General features: G+C 46.4%; 2 long non-coding RNA genes across 6 annotated transcripts; one reads left to right on the plus strand and one right to left on the minus strand.

Moving 5' to 3' along the window:
* Nucleotides 1-3,407: 3,407 nt before the first annotated feature.
* LOC129639163 (uncharacterized) lies at nucleotides 3,408-6,771 on the minus strand. Its single transcript, XR_008708239.1, has 2 exons — nucleotides 6,147-6,771; nucleotides 3,408-5,398 (listed from the first exon to the last, which is right to left on the minus strand). It is a non-coding gene; the product is annotated as an uncharacterized LOC129639163 (long non-coding RNA).
* Nucleotides 6,772-6,799: 28 nt separating this feature from the next.
* LOC129639162 (uncharacterized) lies at nucleotides 6,800-13,620 on the plus strand. 5 transcript variants are annotated; one of them, XR_008708235.1, is made up of 4 exons: nucleotides 6,800-7,135; nucleotides 12,056-12,155; nucleotides 12,505-12,585; nucleotides 13,140-13,620. It is a non-coding gene; the product is annotated as an uncharacterized LOC129639162 (long non-coding RNA). The 5 variants fall into 5 exon arrangements; XR_008708234.1 differs by lacking the exon at nucleotides 6,800-7,135 and adding an exon at nucleotides 11,238-11,358 and having other exon boundaries at nucleotides 11,999-12,155; XR_008708233.1 differs by lacking the exon at nucleotides 6,800-7,135 and adding an exon at nucleotides 11,238-11,358.
* Nucleotides 13,621-15,297: the final 1,677 nt, after the last annotated feature.

Here is a 15,297-nt window from a genome sequence, read left to right on the forward strand (position 1 = left end):
CTGAGGTTATTGATATTTCTCCCGGCAATCTTGATTCCAGCTTGTGCTTCTTCCAGTCCAGTGTTTCTCATGATGTACTCTGCATATAAGTTAAATAAGCAGGTGACAATATACAGCCTTGACGTACTCCTTTTACTATTTGGAACCAGTCTGTTGTTCCATGTCCAGTTCTAACTGTTGGCTTCCTGACCTGCATACAGATTTCTCCTAGACAGCATATTAAAAAGCAGAGACATTACTTTGTCAACAAAGGTCTGTCTAGTCAAGGCCATGGTTTCTCCAGTGGTCATGTATGGATGTGAGAGTTGGACTGTGAAGAAAGCTGAGCGCCGAAGAATTGATGCTTTTGAACTGTGGTGTTGGAGAAGACTCTTGAGCGTCCCCTGGACTGCAAGGAGCTCCAACCAGTCCATCCTAAAGGAGATCAGTTCTGGGTGTTCATTGGAAGGACTGATGTTGAAGCTGAAACTCCAATACTTTGGCCACCTGATGTGAAGAGCTGACTCATTTGAGAAGACCCTGATGCTGGGAAAGACTGAGGGCAGGAGGAGAAGAGGACGACAGAGGATGAGATGGCTGGATGGCATCACCAACTCAGTGGACATGGGCTTGGGTGGACTTCGGCCGTCTACCAATGGACAGGGAGGCCTGGTGTGCTGCGGTTCATGGGATCCTAAAGAGTCGGACACGGCTGAGTGAACTGAACTGAACTGAGGTTATCTATACTATTTTCCCAGTGGAAATTCCTTCATATTGTGAACAATGATTCGTCAGGACAAAATGGTTCACTGAGAATCTTAGGATATAGACTCAGAGTGGCCTTGGATATCTTCTAGTGCTATAGCCTGACTTGTGTAACCACTCCTCACCCCAGTTAGTCTTTTCAACACTTAACTCTAATGTGATTATATTTGAAGATAGAAAGTCTTGGAGATGAATTTAAAAGAGGTCATGAGGGGGGCGTCTTAATCCAACAGGATTGATGGCCTTACAAGAAGAGGAAGAGATAGAGAGATCTCTTTCTGCCTACACACACTGAGGAAAGGCCATGTGAGGACATAGGGAGAAGGCAATCATATGCTGGCGTCTTAATCTTGGAGTTAACAGCCGCCAAATTTGTGAGAAATAGATTTCTGTAGTTTGAGCTACCTAGTCTATGATACTTTGTTTAGACAATCTGAGCCAAGACACCTAATCTAGGGTTTTCTTAACTGTGATGTGGAAAATGCTGTTGTGCCTGGACTGTTAGTAGGTGTTGGTTCTCTGGTCAAACACCTTTCAGAATGTTGCATGATATTAACATCTATTGATAGTTCACAACTTGCATTAGGCTGTTGAAGGCTTTCAGAGCCCGAGAGTGAGGAAACCTGGCTACCTTGTCGGAGCAGCACCTTTTAACATCTACATCACAGATTTCTTACATGGGGCCTGTGGAAGCCCTGGGGGATTGTTTTTGTTCTTGTTTCACACCTGTCCAGGCCTTGACTTTGCTAACTCCACACCTCTGAACCAGAATAGCTAGGGGCAGAGTGCCCTAGATTATGAATGACTAAAAGCATACAGATTTTTGTGGAGCTGAGTTTGGGAACTACTGTTCCAGGACCACATACTCATGTTATAGGCGAGGAAATTATGCTCCTTGTAGGGAAAATGCTTGCCCAAGCGTGAGCACAGAGCAAAATATTTGGACCATCTCCCCCTCCACTATAAATACCACCTGAGGTTTTTGATATTTCTCCGAGCAATCATGATTCCAGCTTTTGCTTCATCTGGCCCGGCATGTCTTATGATGTACTCTGCCTATCAGTTAAGTAAGCAGGGTGACAATATTCAGCCTTGACATACTCCTTTCCCAATCTTGAACCAGTCTGTCGTTCCATGTCTGTTTCTAACTGTTGCTTCCTGATCTGCATACAGATTTCTCAGGAGGCAGGTAAGGTGGTCTGGTGTTCCCATCTCTTTCAGAATTTTCCACATTTTGTCATGATCCACACAGTGAAAGGCATTGGCATAGTCAATAAAGCAGAAGTAGATGTTTTTCTGGAACTCTATTGCTTTTTCGATGATCCAACAGATGTTGGCAATTTGATCTCTAGTCCCTCTGCCTTTTCTAAATCCAGCTTGAACTTCTGGAAGTTCATGGTTCACATACTGTTGAAGCCTGGCTTGGAGAATCTTGAGCATTACTTTGCTAGTGTGTGAGATGAGTGCAATTGTGCAGTACTTTGAACATTCTTTGGCATTACCTTTCTTTGGGATTGGAATGAAACTGACCTTTTCCAGTCCTGTAGCCACTGCTGAGTTTTCCAAATTTACTGGCGTATTGAGTGCAGCACTTTCACACCATCATCTTTTAGGATTTGAAACAGCTCAGCTGGAATTCCACCTCCTCTAGCTTTGTTCATAGTGATGCTTCCTAAGGTCCACTTGACTTTGCATTCCAGCATGTCTGGCTCTAGATGAGTGATCACACCATCGTGGTCATCTGGGTCATGAAGCTCTCTTTGTATAGTTCTTCTGTGTATTCTTGCCACCTCTTCTTAATATCTTCTGCTTCTGTTAGGTCCATAGCATTTCTGTCCTTTATTGTGCCCATCTTTGCATGAAACGTTCCCTTGGTATCTCTAATTTTCTTGAAGAGATCTGTACTCTTTCCCATTCTATTGTTCTCGTCTTTCTTTGCATTGATCACTTAGGAAGGCTCTCTTATCTCTCCTTGCTATTCTTTGGAGCTCTGCATTCAGATGCTTATATCTTTCCTTTTCTCCTTTGCCTTTAGCTTCTCTTCTTTTCTCAGCTATTTGTAAGGACTGCTCAGACAACCGTTTTGCCTTTTTGTACTTCTTTTTCTTGGGGATGGTCTTGATCACCGCCTCCTGTACAATGTCACAAACCTCCGACCCTAGTTTTTCAGGCAGTCTTTCTTTCAGATCTAATCCCTTGAATCTATTTGTCCTTTCCACTGTATAATCGTAAGGGAGTTGATTTAGGTCATACCTGAATGGTCTAGTTGTTTTCCCTACTTTCTTCAATTTAAGTCTGAATTTGGCAATAAAGAGTTCATGATCTGAGCCACAGTCAGCTTCTGGTCGTGTTTTTGCTGGCGGTATAGAGCTTCTCCATCTTCAGCTGCAAAGAATATAATCAACCTGATACCAGTATTGACCATCTAGTGATGTCCATGAGTATAGTCATCTCTTGTGTTGCTGGAGGAGGGTGTTTGCTATGATCAGTGTGTCCTCTTGGCCAACATTGCTGGGAGAAATTTCAATAACCTCAGATATGCATATGACACCATCCTTATGGCAGAAAGCGAAGAGGAACTAAAGAGCCTCTTGGTGAAGGTGAAAGAGGAGAGGGGAAAAGCTGGGGCAAATCTCAACATTCAGAAAACTAAGAACATGTCATCCAGTGCCATCACTTCATGGCAAATAGATGGGGAAGCAATGGACACACTGACAGACTTTATTTTGGGGGCTCCCAAATCACTGCAGATGGTGACTGCAGCCATGAAATTAAAAGACGCTTGCTCCTTAGAAGAAAAGCTATGACCAACCTAGACAGCATATTAAAAAGCAGAGACATTATTTTCCGACAAAGGTTCGTCTAGTCAAAGCTATGGTTTTTCCAGCGGTCATGTATGGATGTGAGAGTTGGACCATAAAGAAAGCTGAGTGCCAAAGAATTGATGCTTTTGAACTATGGTGTTGGAGAAGACTCCTAAGCATCCTTGGACTGAATGGAGTCCAACCGGTCAATCCTAAGGGAAATAAGTCCTGAATATTCATTGGATGGACTGATACTGAAGCCGAAACTCCAATCCTTTGGCCACCCAATGCGAAAAAGTGAGTCATTGCAAATGACCCTGATGCTGGGAAAGACAGAAGGTGGGAGGAGAAGGGGACGACAGAGGATGAGATGGTTGGATGGCATTGATGACTCGATGGATATGAATTTGGGCAAGCTCCAGGAGTTGGTGATGGACAGAGAGGCCTGGCGTGCTGCAGTCCTTGGGTTCACACAGAGTCAGACAGGTCTGAGCGACTGAACTGATCTAAACTGAAAAATAACCCCTAGGTGGCAGTCTGTGTCTTTGTTTTAGTCTGTGCCTGCACAGGTGGAGAAGTTGAATGAGTACTGAATTCATTTGAGTCTTGAAATACAACAGCTTTGTATTTCATGAATCAGTGCCACGGATAAAGCATCTGCCTGGGTGTTTATTGTATTCCTCACAGGCCATGTCTCCGGCCTGGGAAGAGGAGAACTGAGGGAAAGAGAAGTCTAGATTTGGAAAGGAGAGGTGGAGGGTACCTTTCCTGTAGAGCCTACTCTGCCCACAGTGCCATCTACTAAATCTTGAGATGGACAGAGATACATGTCAGGCTGAGACAGCTAGTTTTCCTAAGCCATCCTTCTGTTGATATATTCTTTAAGAATGCATATTTTTTAAATATATCTGATGACGGGTCATTTAGAGAGGTGCCTCTGAAACTCTGTCATTTTGAGATCCTTTTTTCTTGTCCCTTCTACTCTTCATTAGCATCCCAGAATACTTGGAGAGTTGCAGCCTCTCCCAGGCCAATACTAGGGTTCTAGTCTTATACCTGCTACTAACTTCTGGAGTGACCTTAGGCAATTCTCCTTCCCTTCTTCAGCCTCCGTTTAATCATCTAATTGATTTGCACTACGCTCCTGTAAATCAGTGCCTATTTGGATGATGGCTAATACTTGACTTCAGTGGCTCTAATAATTTATTTTTTAAATGACTTTGTTTTTGGTTGTGCTGGGCCTTCATTTTGGTTGCGCTGCATGTGGGCTTTCTCTAGTTGCAGAGAGTGAGGCTACCCTTTGTTGTGGCGCATGGGCTTCTCCCTGCAGTGGCTTCTTGCTGTGGACACAGGTTCTAGGGGCACAGGCCTCAGTAGTTGCCGCACGTGGGCTTGGTAGTTGTGGCACACGGGCTTAGTTGTTCCGCAGCATGTGGAATCTTCCTGGACCAGGGATCACACCTGTGTCCCCTGCATTGGTAGGCAGATTCTTATCCACTGTACCACCAAGGAAGCCCAGTGACTCTAGTAATTTACATTGAGCAAGATACACACACACAGATGGACACACAGAGGAAACCACGTACGTGGGTTTCCAATACCTGTTACACACTTATTAAGAGCTTCCCTTTTTTTTAGTGTCATCAGGGGAGAAGTCCAGAGGTATAGCAGGCTCTAGACACAGCGCTCCAGTTCCACTTCTCTGTGATTCCCTGTATCTGTCATCCTCCATGATTTGGCTTCACTGTCAGGCTCTTGGCAAGATGGCTACAGCAGTTCCCAGGAGTCACATCCAGATCCAACCATCTCCACAGGGAAAACAAAAGGACCAGCCCTCTGTGCATTTAGTTCTGGGGAGAGAGGAAACATTTCTTAGAAGCACCCTAGTACACTCTGCACCTCTCAATGGTCCCGACTGAATCATATTTCCATTTCTTTTACACTCGCTGACAACGGGAATGATAGAATCCTGAAGAGCTTGCACTAATCTTTTTTCCAGGAAAGGGAGTACTGAAATTAACTGTTTATTAACCCTCCTTTGTCCCCAAGTTGGAAAGATAAAATGCTTATGGTGCAAAGATGAAGTCATTCCTAATGAGAAGTATTAAACGGTCATTTTCATGATATGATTCAATAACTGCTGTCCATTTATTCTATCCCATGGGCCCTATGTATTTATGTGCAGAGGGAAAGGGGCCACCTCATGGAGATGGTAATATTATTGACCGTCCAAAGATGCTGTCATCCTTCTAGATTGACTTAAGGTATATTACCCAGGGATGGCAAGTGAGATGCAGTGTCAGGAAAGGAATAGAGTGAAATGGAAAGAGTGGTAGGCATTCATGAATTTTATTTACAGTGGTGAGCTCAGGCAGCAGGCTGTGATTCTGTTTTCTGGGTTGTCTAATGCAAACCTGGACCAGATGCTAGCCTCTGACATATGGTATTGAGTGGTTGGAAGGCTACTGGCATAATGTAGGGGAGGAAATTCAAAACTTCTGAACGTGAGAGTACCGTATTGAATCTTATGAGGGTCTACCCATTCACTGCTAACTTTGCCCTCCAAAGAAATTAAAGCATCTTTCCTGTAACCCTTACCTGGAGAAATTAGTGGGTGAGGGAAGCATCCAAAGCTTGCAAAAGCACTTCCGCTGAGACTCAGTTTGCCGTTGAGAAGTAGATGCCATTGAAATGGGCTCTCTGATTTGTAGCATATTGGAGGGGGCCAGGCATAGATGAGCCTAGGTGGTGACAGTTAACATCAGTAGCAAAGAAGATATAACATACATCTGGGGATCATCTGACATGTTATGGACTGAATTGTGCTCCCCCTCCCCATAATTCATATGTCAAAGACCTAATTCCCAATGTGACTATATTTGGAGATGGGGCCTTTAAGGATATAATTAAGGTTAAATGAAGTCATCTGGGTGGGGCCCTCTTCTGATAGAATGAGTGTCCTTGTAAGAGGGAGAGACGCTAGATCTCTCTCTCTACAAACACATAAAAGAGAGACCATGTGAAGGCACAAAGAGAAGGGGACCATCTGCAAGCCAGGAAGACAGGTCTCACCGGAAACCAATCCTGCTGGCAGTGTTATTCTTGGGCTTTCAGGCTCCAGCATTATGAGAAAATAAATGGGAGCTATTTAAGCCACCCAGTCTGTGGCATTTTGTTACAGCATTCTGAGTGGACTAAAACACGTGCAGATCTCTGGCCACAGGTAATTAACCTTGGAGGTCCCGTGAATGAAATCTACAGATCATCCACCCAGGCCAAATTTGATTTCTATAACCAAAAAGATTCTTCGGTCTGGCCAACAGAAGTGCCTGGCCTTTTAGTCACCACACTAGCCTAACAAAGGAATAGCTCACGTTCAATTCCCAGGCATGATTTATTCACACCCAGAGTCCTTAGAATAGAGGATGGTCAGGTGAATCCTTTGTAACACTTGTGAAACTTCCTCTTGGCCTCGCCCCAAAGTACCTGTACCAGTTAACCCTGGCAACTTACAGAGGGAAGCAGGATAGCCACACACCTTCCAGAGGCTAACTGGAAACTGCCTTTCAGGCAAAACTACTGCTAAGGTAAGGGATCCAGGACACCCCCGCAGTAGTACCTAGCACAGAATGGAGGGAGTGCTTTTGGAGGTTAGGAAAAAAGGGTTCTTCTCGGAGGTTGAAACTCAGCAGGCTCAGGGAGACCCTGACCCCCTCCTCTGGGATTATTCTACCAGTTCCCAGGAACACTTAGCATCAGGTAACATCTGCACACTGCTTAGAATATGCATTTTTTGTAATTGTGGTTGATGTCACGCCTGAAGGAATCCGAACTGCCCTGATAAAGCCAAGGACCCTCTCAAAAGGGACATTTTGGCCTCCATTTAGAATCCACCAAACCAAGCCTAACCCCTTCTTTTGTATGAGGTTTGCCCATATTATAAAAACTTGAGAATATTAAGGACCTTTTATGTGTGTTTGTGTGCGTGAGTGTGCACACACTGTTGGAGACTACTTCAGTGTGAACACTCAAGGCCTGGGCAGAGTGAGCAGCATCCAGGAGTTGGGCAGGCAGGCAAGTTGGGTGGGTCACAGGCCCACACCTGACCCTGGGTGGGGATGCCAGGATGGGGTATGCCAGGCCCACGAAGGGAAGGACCAGAAGGATGGCCCAGGTAGGCAGATCCCCCAAGACATCTGCAGGCCTCCCTAAGCCAGGTGGTGAGGGCTCAGGCAGGCAGGGTTGAGGCCTGGCCCCAGGGCCCCTGGAGGGCTCCACTAGGGGCTGCCAATCGCTTGGGGCCTCCCTGAGCAGCTGCTGGAACTCAAGATGTGTCTGCCAGCTAGATTCAAGCACTCCTGGAGGCGGCCAGGGAGGTGGTCATTCCTCTCCTCCAGGTGGTCCAGGCAGGTGTTGACCTGGTCCAACACGGGGATGATGGCTGCCTGAACTGCTTCTCGGGTGAAGCCGTCGACCTTGCCTTCTGTGCTGACATCCACAGGCCCACCCTGTTCCACTGGCCATGAGACCTGGTGGGCTTGTGCAGGCACAAGGCTCACATGGCCTTGGAGTGAGGCGGCGCAAGTTGGGCGCGCGGCAGCTGAGGCAGGGAGGGCGGAGGGCAGTCATTAAAACCTTGTGCTCATTGAAATCATCCTCCTGGGGAAAAGAAACCAAGAGTGTCACAGTCTGTCCTGATTGAAGATGTGCCCGCTGGGTGGGTGGGCTCGGGTCTCTCCCCGATTATTCATAAAGATTTTATAGGCTGTGGGTGTCCGCAACTCACATCTTGCCATCCCGGTCTAGGGGTCCCCCAAAGCTGCAACGTGTCACCTCCTGCGCAAGGGGTTCCTCAGGATGCAGATGTCAAAGAAAGTTCTCTGTTCTCTTATCAGAGCTGGAATGTACCTCTTTATCTCAGTATTATTACCTACTTGTGTTAAAGAATGACTTATCCATTAAGATGTGAGCTACCCGACTAAGCTATGCAAGTCCAAGTCAGCAGGCAGGAGAGAAACATGCTGAGATTTGGATGTGGGGGAGTAGGTCTTCTTCTCATCTGTACTCCTAATACAGGATTGGCAGGTATTAATTAATTAATCAATTGACACATTTTGTGTTTTATAGGAGACCAAGGGATATTGGGCCTGGGGAAGACTTGAGAGGAGTGTGCATATTTTTTTTTTTCATTTATTGAGGGCTTTTTTAGGCCGGGCTGTATGTATCTCCCACACAAGCATTGCTGTGAGGATAAATGTGGTGATGAATGGTCATCTATTTCTATGTGGCTGGTAAGTGTCAGGGCTATCCTAATGTTCTGTTGCTTCCTCTAACCTCTGTGCTCCATCTGGTTGTATCTCTGAAGACACTGAAATCATCTTCTGCACCTTCTGAGGGATGCAGAGTTAAGACTGGGTGTGGAAGTTTGTTCCCATCCTTTTCTTCCGGAATCCACCTCATAATGGTCTCTGCTCACCCTGCTGGAATAGACTGCTCCAGGAAACCTCCTGACTTCAGAAATTTCCAGGCAGAGACAGACTCTCATCTCCTGTCTACTGCCCCATGCTCCCTGGCCACTGGAGAAAGAGCTATGAGGTTCAGAAGGAGCGAATCACCCTCCTTATCAATAGAGGAAGTAAAACGGGGTTATCCTTATGGGAATTGCAGAGATTTGGGCCACCATCCAAGACTTCAAAAAGCACTTGTTATTCCTACCACACCCAGGCTAATGTGGATCCACAGCTAAAACAAGCTCTCCATGCTAGTAGGTCAGCCTCTTGGCTCTTATCATGTAGCAGATCCTGTTGTGCCCAAAACGTTTAGGGTGAATGGCTATGCTTGCTGTGTGGAGCATGTGGCAAGAATTGTAGCTCAGGCTGCTAGGAGGTAATATCCACTATGAACCAGGAACCCATTTATGCTGTTGTTTCTCCCATTGCCAAGATCTGCAAGTTTCAGAACAGAGGGGCAGAAACAAAGGTGGTGTCTCTCATAAATAAATCTGACTCATCTGCAACAGTTGTACTTTGTGTGCCTGCAAGTCTGATCTCTGCTGGTTTAGAAGTTCTCGTTCCCTAGAAGAAGCACATCTAGTATGCAGCAAAACAATGGTTCCACAAAATGTGAAGTACACTCTTAGTTCCTGGAGCCACTCAAAACAGGTGGTTATGGTGTTCATTCTTTAGAATGAGAACAGGGAGGAATACAAATGAGACTCATCCAGAAACACCCTCACAGATACAACCAGAAATAATGTTTAATTTGGACGCTCCATGGCCAGGCAAGTTGGCACATAAAATTAGGCATCACAGTGTGTAGGGCAACATCATGGACTGCTGCATAACACTGCACACCACGAAGCCTCAAATGATCTTTCCCATGGGAGGGACACTGCTAGCATTAGATCACCTTTCCTAGGAGCACTGTGCACTGTGACCATGCAGTCCAGCTAAGGGACCCCGTGCCTATGTGGTCCACACACCATGTAGAGTGTAGATGAGTTAAACACTCAAGGCAGTCAAGCCTAGGGGAACTGCGCCTTCTTATTTGTACAATTCACAAATTGTGAGCAGGTGCAGAAATCTCTCAGCAAGAGGCCTCCTGGAAGGAAGGGGGCTTCCAGTCTCACTTTGGATAACTGTGAAGCTTAATGACATTTGCAGCGGAGATATGAAATCCTCATATCTTTCTTCCTATAGCAATAGGAGAAATAACTCTTGTGGTTGGGGGTGGGAACATGAATTCAGGAAAAAGTTAGGGAAGTGATTTATGCCTGGGCCTTGTAGGAAGGACAAGATTTTCACAGATAGAAAAGCAGGAAAGGATATGAAATTCCTGAAAACGGTCGTACCAATCCTAGCAAGCTTCTTAGAGTTAGCCTGTTGTCAGTGTTCCCTGGTCTTCCCCAAATGTCTGCAACCTGAACTGACTTGCAAAATATCCAGGTGCAAACCTTGGGTCCCACACAACATGCACAGCCCAGTACTATCTGACCCCAGGGCTCAGAAACAAGTCCTCTGCCTCTCTGCTCTGATACATCTCCATGTCCCTATCTAATATGAAGAACTCACATTTTGCCTGGAAGGAGTAAAACTTGGAAGGCTTCCTGGCTGCTAAGTCACACTTCAGTCGTGTCCGACTCTGTGCGACCCCACAGACGGCAGCCCACCAGGCTCCCCCGTCCCTGGAATTCTCCAGGCAAGAACACTGGAGTGGGTTGCCATTTCCTTCTCCAATGCATGAAAGTGAAAAGCGAGAGGGAAGTCGCTCAGTCATGTCTGACTCTTTGCGACCCCATGGACTGCAGCCTACCGGGCTCCTCCGCCCATGAAATATTCCAGGCCAGAGTACTGGAGTGGGGTGCCATCGCCTTCTCCAAGGCTTCCTGGAGGGGGACGTAACTGATCTAGGCACGGGTAAATGGAATGTTCATGCTTTCCAAAGTCTAAGATGACAAGAAACAAGGCACAAGGTATGTGCAAAGGCCTAAGAAGTAGAGCTAGGCCTTCAGGGATGGACACAGATATAGCAAGACATAGGAATAGGAGCAGAGATTTCATAACGTCAGCTGGGCCTTGGGAAATGGACAGTTTCCCCCCAGTAGACCTAGCTGAGAGGAATGGCCATTGTCCCCGTCAATCATCGCAGGCCCACCAATGACGATGTTGGGAGGCGGGGGCGTGAAAGGCGGAAGAAGCCCTAGCACGTGCCTAAGCTCCTGACTGTCTGGATTGTGCTATGGGGCTTCCGTAGACCGTTTTCCTCGGTTAGGATTTAACATGGCGGCTCCCTTTCCGGAGATGGCAAAAGTGTAAGTTTTACTAACTTTATTCATATTTGGCTGTCTGCGGTGTGAGTGGAGAGTCGGGTAGATGGTGTGTCCTGATGGACACTTTGACAGACGTGTCTGCGGGCTCTTGGGTGGATGGCGGAGAAGAGCTCTCCGGCACTTCCGGGTTTGGTGTTGGGCATTATTGTAACGGCATGCTGAAACGTGAAGAAGATTTTCTTGGTTTAAATGTGGGTCTCGGAGCCTCCTTCCCAGTTATAGTCTTAATGCTTTGTAGTGTTTGCGGCTTAAAGAGAGGGAAGGGCGGGTGCGTTTGGCTGGGTGGGTGGGGGTGCCGGACAGTCTGACTGGTGACTGGCGGCCGCCCTGGAGCTGATTCGGCTTTCTCTTGCAGGGCGTTTGGGGTGGATATATCGTTGCCGGGGATTGGTTCAAATGTTGATCTTGGCCATTTTTGTGACCTTTCTTCACCATTGAGGGTATTTCTGTTATTTTCCACGTGAAACGAGACAGTAAGGCTCTGAGGGACCGCGTGCGGTGTTAGGACAGCTGACGGCCCTTGGCTGCCTTGGTGTTTTGTGGATAAGGGAAAGGGGAAGTTTGCCCCAGCCACTCATGTTACGAGCTTGCAACTTACCTAATTTTCCTGCCGCTGTGTTAGGCTGTCCATCTGTAAGCAAGTCTCCTTGGAGGTCTGCATAATCACTGTTTCCTTCAGGACCTGTGATGGAAAAATCTAGTACTGGCCAGCCGATGGGCGTGTAATGAGAAGAGAGTGGACCCGGAATTAGCCACATCTGTCCAGACCTGCCAGATGAGTAAGTGCAACCTTATGTTATGTGGGGCCACAAATGCTGGGAGGAGGGTAGCATCCATCCCATCAGCTGTAAGATTATTTAACATGGTGTTGAAATGTCTTCCCTGAGTGTCTAAGATCGGAACTTCCAACAATGTCAGGCTCACTCCCTGAGCGCTGCTCAGACACTGTTTATAATCCATGTCTTTAACTAGTCAGCGGCATCTTTTTCCAGTTCACCATGAGTGCCATTATTACAGACGGACTGAATTTATTAGAATGTCACATTTCCAAAAAGCCTGATCTTGCTATTTTCACATCAGAGCTCTGACCTGTCTTTTTATCCTTTTGGAAAACACTTGTGATACCAGGCAGAAGCAGGCTGGACTGGATGGGATTGTGAAAAACAAACTTCAGGAATCCAGAGACTGTGGGAGTGCTGTTTTTTTCAGGTAGGGGAACATGGATTTGAATGTAATTTAAAGCCAGCTCTATTTAGGAAAGGGGAGAAAGATGAGGCCTGTACACCAAGTGAGTGGCAGAGAATGATAGTCTGCCAGTCTCTCCCCTCCATAAGTGGGTGGGCATTTACTTTGCAGGGGTCCTGGAGGTGTAGGCTAACAATTCAAGTAATATGCGGGTCAGTACTTCATTAAATATTTACCCTTCCACAGTTTGTCGGGCTTTTTTTTTTTTTTTTTTGCTTTGCAGGTGTTGCTGAGACAACACATCGTGTTTCATTAAAAATAAATTTTATCGTCTGAGTCTGACTCTTTCTTACTGTCATCTTTGAGCCTCAATTTCCACATTTGCAAAATGGGAGTCACACCTTGCTCTCAGGGATGTCTCTTGTATGGTTTTTGTAAAGCACTCAGCACACAGGAGGTACGGAGGGAATTAGTACACCATTTCCAGCACGTGGGAACAGAACACTGTGGCTTGATTTAGCTCGTCTCCCTACCTGTCCAGACCCCCATTTCAACCAAACGTTTGTTTCCTTTCACAGGGCCAGCAGATTTCCTCAGCTATTACTGGGCTTCTTGGAAACCAGCCTCATTAATCCTGCTATGATGCCAAGAGGTAGCCCAGCAACTCACACTTTGCCTTGCTCTGAGCCACTTTCTTTTCTGGCCATCTCTGACGCCTTATGCCGAAGCTGATGTGGCTCAGCACCAAGTTCAGGCACCAAGAAGGTGCTTGTTAACTGGCGGTGCGGAAAAGGTCTCCTCTCTTTCGTTGTCTGTATAAAGTTACTTCTTTCCTGGGCAGTGGTTAATTTGTTGAAAATGTGTGGAAGAGTTTTCACAGTTGGGGTGGGGGAAAAGCGCTAAATAGAAATGTGAGCTCTTCCAAGGTGCATTCAGAGACACTTCTAACCTCTAGTTTCATAGAAACCTCGGGCTCCTCTGTTGCTTTATTAGCACGGGTTTTATCCAGAAGGAGGCATCACAGAACCTGAATTTCATTCACCGAAGGTAAAAAGAAAATCCACATTTCCTTGTGATTGGAAACGAAAGTGTGTAGGCTTTAGAGGGCATGTTTAAAGACTTTTTGTTTATCCCTGTAATTGGTGAAATTACTTTAAAGCTGTGAAAGATGGGGGTGGGATAGTCTCCTACTCAGTGAAAACCTGAAGCCTGAGATACTTAGAAAAACCTGTCGTAGGCCCATGTTCCTTCACCAAGTGACATGATGATGATCAAAACTGGCTTATTTCCTAGTCAAAACAGTTGTGAAATTTAAGAATAACCGTGAGGCCTTCTTCCCCTTCCAAACACGCTTGTTCCCACTGCCCATCAAAGTCATCTTGGCTGCCTTCATTGGAGGCAGGGGTCAAGAAAGCCTAAATGGATGGTGTAATTGGTAAATCTGCTGTGTATTGGCACTTAAAAATAAGTCACAAGGTTGAGGATTCCACAAAGGTGACTCTCCAAATGGTGACAGTCGCACAAATCAGGGCTCTCATGGAACGAGAAGGTAATCTTCTTCTGAATTTGAGATGGGATCTGGCTTTCTGGTTCCTTCCCAGGAATTCATTCCTAGGCCAGCCATGTCACTTAGGCTCATGAGACAGTACCTCAGTGAATGTCTACTCACTTGTGGGAATGTTAATGTTCTGTAAATTCTTGGTGTGAGGTATTCCTTTGGATACATACCACAAGTGGGATTGGTGGACTAGATGGTAGTTCTGTTTTTAAGTTTTTGAGGGACTTTCATACTGTTTTCCATAGTAGCTGTACCAATTTAGTCTTGAACTAAATGAGTTTGGTGAGCGGTTCTCGGCCACTTTTGATTGTCGGTTCTTTTCAGGAGAAGTACTGGAGAGATTAGGGGCTCAAAGGGGAAAGCACGCCCCTGATCAGGAAAGATGGAATGACTGACTGCATACGGACCTGCCTAGAGGTGGGGAAGGGGCTGGGAAGAGTGACCCTCTATAGAGCTGCTCTCAGAGCACAAGGAGAAAGCTGGACAGGAGGATAAAGGCCCTCAATGTGAAAGGTGCATTGGACTTTCTGTGGTCAAAAGTGTCTGCTACCTATTTCTCAGTCCCTGATACTGCCTGGGATCATTGTAGCATGGGGACTGAAGAGAATAGTGCACATCGCTGAGTGTGACATGAGAGTGGATTACTTTCTGGCAAAGGTGAGACTTTGATGATGAAGGCTTTACCCTATGTTACAGCATCCCTCAGAATTTTGGAGTTCACTGTTAGGGATGTTCTTGTGTTCCTGCTTCAGTCTATGCACTGGCTTAGGCTGTCAAAAGTGGCTTGGGAAAGGTGAGCTTTCCCCCTCCTATACTGTGGCCTAGAGCAGTAATCTGAGAGAGTCTCCCGGGAGGCGCCCACTGATGGTCACTACACTTGGTTGAGTAGACCACTCAAGTCTTCTGTTGGGACTACCTGTGGCCATAAAGAGGCACATGAAAGTGAGCTGCTGTTGCTGGTGTGTTCTAGTGATATAGCAGCCAGACACTTCTTCCTTCCACACTCACACACCTCAGGTGCCTTGCTAAAGTCCTAAAGGAGGCGCATATTGGCAACGGCAGCATGTGGGGCATGGGAAATGTTGAGTCTGGGGCAGAAGTTGGCGGTAGCCTGATGTCAGAGTTCTGTGCCTTTGTGCAGAGCGAGGGCACATTGGGATTCCCGAGGAGTCCCAACT

The sequence above is a fragment of the Bubalus kerabau genome, chromosome X (genome assembly GCF_029407905.1).
Source record: "Bubalus kerabau isolate K-KA32 ecotype Philippines breed swamp buffalo chromosome X, PCC_UOA_SB_1v2, whole genome shotgun sequence".
In the NCBI taxonomy this organism is placed as follows: Eukaryota; Metazoa; Chordata; class Mammalia; order Artiodactyla; family Bovidae; genus Bubalus; species Bubalus kerabau.